Below are 6630 nucleotides of genomic sequence, written 5' to 3'. Positions count from 1 at the left end.
AAAAATACAAGAAAATGAAGAAAATGGGGAAAAATGATAAAAACACCATGAAAAATAGGGGAAAAATACATTTGGGGCTACGAAAAATATAGAAAAATAGGATTTATGTTTGTTGATGTATGGCAAGGCTGGGGCATGAAGTTGTGCTTCAGTTCAGCCTTGTTTATTTGTTTTAGTGCGTGTTTCCTTCCTTTCTCCACATAAAATGACAAGGAAACCCTAAAAGAAATGAATGTAATGATGCACTATCGGCGGGGAAGGGTAGAGTTGTGGAAAAAATGGTTAAATGCCGCTGAGCATGAGGAATAATTTGCTGATTTTATATGCATCGCATCTAGGACGGAATAATAATGATAAAAATTAAACCCTAGTAGCACGAAGATCACTTCGGTGCTAGGTGTTGCAACGAAGCACAAAGCGGTTAGAAAGAAAAGCATGAAAGAGATGGTTTGCACTTGCACGCTGCTGGTTTTTAAAATGTTTGAGCACTAGGCATCCACCTCTTTGCATGATCATTTAGAGGAAATTAAAAGTATCAGAGTTAGCTCCTGGATATGCATAGCAATTGTTTTCAGTAGGCCTGTGACCCACCGTTGAGAGTGTGAGGTTCCTATGCTGTAGGCTAGTCGTGGGATCATAAATGGGAAGTCAAGTAAGGACAATGGTACATTCCTGGATACGTTTATTTGGTACCTTGAGTGACGTTTGTGCGAAATGTCTAAATGTTGAGCGACGCATCGAGGGGCCAATCCCTAAGGTGTAGGAGAGTCGCAGAGGGTTGACGGCATTCAGCCGTAGGAGGAACCCCATGTGCATGTGATTCGAGCCTTTTGGCTATGTGAAAGGGACTCCCTCTGAGGAGTAATATTGGGTTAGGATTAGTTGGACTACAACGTATTACAAACGCAATGTTTAGGAAGGCAGAGATTTTGATAGACGCTCCTGGCCGCGAGGCCGAGGGGTTGTCTTGCGCATAGTGACGAGGTCCGGCTAGTGCATGAGCCAGTGCCGGCCCGTTTTTAGGTCCATCACCCTCCCTCCCTTTATTTCTCTATTTCTCTCTCCCCCACTTTGTATCCCTATTTCTCTTTCCCCTTCCTCTTTGTTTCTCCCTTCCCCCTCTCCCCCCTCTTCTTTCTCTTCCTCTCTCTCTTTCTATCCCTCCTCTCTATTTTCCTCTCTCCCCTTCCATCTCCTTCTCCTCTCTCCCTCCCTATTTCTCTACCTCTACGTTCCTCTCTTTGTTTCTATCTCTCCATCCCTCTCTTTGTTTCTCTCCCTCTCTCTCTCTCTCTGTGTATTTTTCTCTCTCCCTTTTCTCTTCCCCTATTTATTTCTCTTTCTCTCATTATTTCTCTCTTCCTCCCTCTCCTTCTCTCTCTCTATCTCTCTCTCTCTCTCTCTCTCTCTCTCTCTCTCTCTCTCTCTATTTTTCTATCATCCTCTCTCTCTCTCTCTCTCTCTCTCTCTAATGCACCTCTCCACAAATAAAAAGATAAAGAGAAAAGAAAAAATATAAAAACAAAGAGAGGAGAGACAATGTACCTACCTCAGAGGCTTGAAAAAGAATCCCTTTTCCTTCATGGCTTTTCTCCATTTTCTCCTTTGCACCGCTCTTCTTCACAGATGGTGGCAGGTTCTCTCTCTCTCTCTCTCTCTCTCTCTCTCTCTCTCTCTCTCTCTCTCTCTCTCTCTCTCTCTCTCTCTCTCTCTCTCTCTCTCTCTCTCTCTCTCTCTCTCTCTCTCTCTTGTTTACTCTCAAAATGTTGTTCTTGGGCTTTCACCACTTTTTTTTCCTCAATACACTGCCACTATTTGCATCACTATTAGCATCAAAAATAGCAATGCAAATGCATCTTTATGCAAGTAAAGATGCTAATATTGACTCTATTTGTGCATTGTTCCAATTTTCATAAGAGACAATTGTGCCTATGTCTTCATCTCCTTGTAGTGAAGGCCTCTTTTATAAAACAACATTCACATGGAACTATACACTCACCACACCAAAAACAATCCCACTTTGGACACCATGCATAGTTGTATGATACAAATATTAACCCCAAACAACAATATATTCCATGCATGTGAATCAAAAGGGAAATAATATGAAATATTCATTTATCATCAAATGGAAAAAATGACAAAATTATCCTAGACTAGGTACATATTGGCTAGCACGAGGAAAGGATATATGATAGGCAAAAGGTGTCAGGAAATAGATGATGTAAGAGCTTAGAGAAATTGAGAATCAATTCATATCCTCCTCTTATTTGTCAACCAGAATTCATCAATGTATGATCCACAAGCCACCTTGAGAGCTTCCTCCAATACTCCTAGAAGGCTACTCCACAAAACCTAATGATCTTGTCGACCTCCACTAAAAGTTCCCCATAATATGTTCTACATCCAACTCCTAAGCTCTCCACCACTTTGATATGTTGAAGCCCACATCCTCTACTACATTTCCTTCAACTCATCCTTGACATGGACATGTATTTTTCTAAGGATTATCATATATTTAGGGATGAGACATGTTGATTCTCACAAAAGTAAGGAGTAAGAAGGTTTTGTGCATTAAGTTAGGGAAATTTATTAGCTACAAGAGTTTGGAATTTTCTAGGACAATGTAGCAAGGCATGAACACTAGAGACAAACTTGAGGGATATGAGTAGGAGAAGCCAAATGCTAGCTTGGTTGTTTTGCCTTAACCTCAACACCAACCTCTTTACCACTAGGACAATTGCTAAAGAAAATCCTTAAGTCTGGAACTCATTGAAAAGGTGGATTGATGGACCAATGTAGCTAGGAATAACAACATTACAAGACCACAATGCTAACGTGCATAAACCCAACCTAAACCTAAACCCCATGATTGGAAATCTACAAGTAAATGCCTTCTAGGAGGGGAAATTTAGAGATCCACGCAGCCCTTCTTGTTGTTGCATTAGGGGATTCCACCAAAAAGGGCATTGTAGATATAGAACCAAGATTTAACGTTCTCAGTCACATAGTCTACACACTTGGGGCAATCCATCTATGGAAACTGTAGATCAATTCCATTGATCTCAGCAACAAAATCAAAATCTTAGAAGCTTTCTCAAGCTCAATGCTAGACTTAATAGAACAATGATTATTTCAAGTACTTCAATTGACATGGCTATGATTACCTCTCATGTGACCATTGCACAGTGTCATGAATACCATAATGACCTTACCAATTTACCTCCCCATTGTAATCTATTGAAAAATGCTCCTTGATGGCTCCACAACTCAAGAAATTCTCCTCAAGCATGCTTGATTGCTCCAAGTTTTCTTGAATTGCAAAGAAGAAGTGGAAGAAGAGGATAGAAATGGAGAAGATCTTCACACATTGATATGTCACTCTACTTCACTCTCCCTCTCTTACACTCTCTTTGCAAAAAAAGAAGATAGAAGCAAGAAGTAAGAATAGAGCTCTCTCAAGAATGCACACTATAAGAATGAGCTTGTCCATTTAATTTTTGGCTTATACACATAAGGAGTTTGGGTTTAGGAATTCCACTTGAAGTTGGACACCCTTTTCTCTTTTTTGGCTCTTGATTGGTCTTTCTTGCATGTATATGCACTTTTTGATTACATGTGCTAGTTTTCAAAAAATGAGTGGGAAGCTAGCACTTGCACCCTTGCTCATGTGTGAGTCTTGCTTTCCAAATCAAAGGATCAATTTCTAATATATTCCAATTTCCTTACACCTTTGCTAGATTTCCATGTTTATTGCATTTCTTCCTTTTGCTAACCTGCCTTGGTATTTACTATCTTCTATCAATTGCTTTTATTGTTTCTTTTGCTATCTTTCCTATTTTGCATTTAACAAAAGCTCTACCAAATCAATATTTTCTTTTCCATGTCTTCATGGGGTGGTAGTACATGGAATAGGATGGATAAGTTTTTAGTTTCGATAGTTGTAGGATTATGCATTTTCCTAAGAGAGAATATGGCTGAGGGTTGCATTAGTCAATGTAAGCTCTAGTTTGCATATTTTGTTCCATGCTTTGTATGTTAGGACATCAATGTCCGCTTCTTCATCAAATTTTTGCAAAAAATTTAAACCTAAGATAGGATAGTGATATTAGCTCATCATCTTCCATGTTTAGGTTCACAAACTTGACAGTGATATTAGCTCATCATCTTCCATGTTTAGGTTCACAAACTTGACCTTTTGAATGCAAATATTATTAGCTCATCATCTTCCATGTTTAGGTTCACAAACTTGACCTTTTGAATGCAAATATTTGAGTCCCTAGCTACACTATTGGATATGGTTCATACATTCAAATCATGGCTCATCTATGCAATGTTTCTCACAAAGCATTCAAGGTCAAGCTTGTTAGTTTTAGTCATCTTTGTGTTCATATCTTGTGAATGTTGTGGCTTGTGACATTATAAGGTTCCTACTTTTCTTTGGTTAATGTGGTGCTCCTCTGTTATGCACATTCTTGGCTATAGTTTGTTTGTTCAACTAGCCAAGATTCTCTGAGTTTTGCTCAAGTATATTAGTTTGATCTTTTTTTTTTCTTGTTAGTCAACTCTTCTAGGGATTTCTATTACCTGGACTTGCATTGTTCTCAATTGTTTTTGGTGTGATGTTAGATCCTCATGTGGCTATGTATGTTTCGGTGTGGTTTCATTGTTTTCTCACTAGTGGTTTGCAATTTGGTCCTTGTTTCTCTTGTATATTTTGCTAGTTATAGCCACATGTAATTTTTTCCTTTCACATTTTCTTAAAATCTCCCTATCAAATGGATTCTCTCACAACATTAGCATTGTGTGAGTTCTCTTTTTCCCATAATTTTTGTGATAGGCAAGCGTATGCAAAAATAAAATTTGTCTTTTCTTAGTGAGGTTTTCGCTAAGAACATCCTAAAGTTGAGGGCACTAATGAAGGCTAGCCCCTTCAAGACTATCCCAATCAACTACAACTTGGAGAAAGTAGTGTTTCCTTGATGTTCAAAGCTGCTCTACTTGTTCACAAATACTAGGTCTGGTCCACTTTTCTCCATGGTGGCCCGTGGTATGGTTGCAAGAGTTGAAGACCCCGCTGTCATTAAGCAAGAACTTCTAGGCCAAAATGTATTAGTGCCTATGATAAAGAGTAGCTCTAAACCATGGGGAGTTCAAAGGGAGAGGTAATGCTACTTTTGGAGAATCAGATGAGTGTGAAGACGAAAAGCATGTTATTGAGTGCTTGTTGCATTACTTCTTGGGTGGCTTTTGCTGCATGAGGTGGCACAAAGAAACATGTTGGAGGAAAGAAGGGGGAGGAACTGATGCTTTAGGCCTCATGCTTTTTGAGTGGAAGAACTAAGAGGCTTACATGCAAAAAAGAAGGGTGATGATGGACTGCGTGGGAGGGAGATTGATGATTATTCTAAGGAGGAGAATGGGAAAGGAAGCCATGGAAAAGGAATGAGTTGGGGGGTGTAAGGACTTTGTAGCTATACCATGGAATTATTACCATAAACACCTATATAGGGAGTAGTAGTGACTTTGAGCCCTGATTGGTTTCCACTCTACGTGCTATTCTGTATGCCTAGTGGTGAACCCTCTTATGTGTGACATCACAAGGGTATAGTCCTAGGATGTTCCTATGTTGTATTGTTTATTTGATTGAATAATAAAAGAGTATATCTTGCTCTCACATATCATGTTACCTTTTTGTGTCATGTTGAGTGAGTAACGAGTCTAGGTGCATCACACATGGCATCAAAGCAACTCTTTCTTGGAGTGAAGGAGTGCTCACAGAAGTAGGAGATAAGATCCACTTCCCCAAAGAGAATGACTCAAAACAACCCACGTCCTGATGCCCCCCGTCATGTCAAAACCTATCGCATCAACCCTAGCGTGACACCCTTGGCATGGCGGCCCCGACAACACCATCCACCATTTGAAGATGTGACATGGCTTCCCTTTGGCACAACCACCACTCAAAGGTGAATCGCGGCTCCCCTGCATCAACAACCCTAAAAGCCTAGATCCATTGATCACATGGAGGATGATAGAGACAATGTACCCATCCCAAAAATGGAAGAGAGAAAGAAGAGTAGAGGGCAAGAATGGAGAGTAGCCAAAGAGGAGAAGGTAGTTGGCCTAGAGAGGCAGTTGGAGAGAATGTGAGGCATGCTAGAGTCAATTTGGAGGAATGTGCAGATGAAGGAGGATGAAGAGGAAAGGAGAAGAAAATTAGAAGTGGAGCAGGGCTATAGAGAGTGGGTGTTACAACAACAAGAAGAGGAGAAAAGGAAAAAAAAAATACAAGAGGAGATGGATAGATTAGGGAGAGAGGAGATTTTTAAAAGGGTGCAAGATACAAGAAAAGACAAGGAGAAGGTAGTAGAAGCCAGAAGTAAGAAGACGTGTTAGAAGAGAGAGAGACAAAGAGAAGAGTTGGAGCAACTGAGAGGAGCCTTATGCTCACACTCATCCATTATCTTCATATTCTATAATCCATATAACTAAAAATGAATACAACACTCTAAGGTTTGTAAGACCATTCACACATAGCCTTAATCCACCGACTTATTTAATGTCTCACACTTGCTGATACAAGTGGACATAGTTAAGACTCTGTCAGTCACACACATGAGCTTGAAG

The sequence above is a fragment of the Lygodium microphyllum genome, unplaced genomic scaffold (assembly GCF_053477565.2).
Source record: "Lygodium microphyllum isolate KBCC unplaced genomic scaffold, Lygodium_microphyllum_v1.1.10 scaffold_89, whole genome shotgun sequence".
Lineage (NCBI taxonomy): Eukaryota > Viridiplantae > Streptophyta > Polypodiopsida > Schizaeales > Lygodiaceae > Lygodium > Lygodium microphyllum.
Note: the sequence above shows the minus strand (reverse complement) of the source record.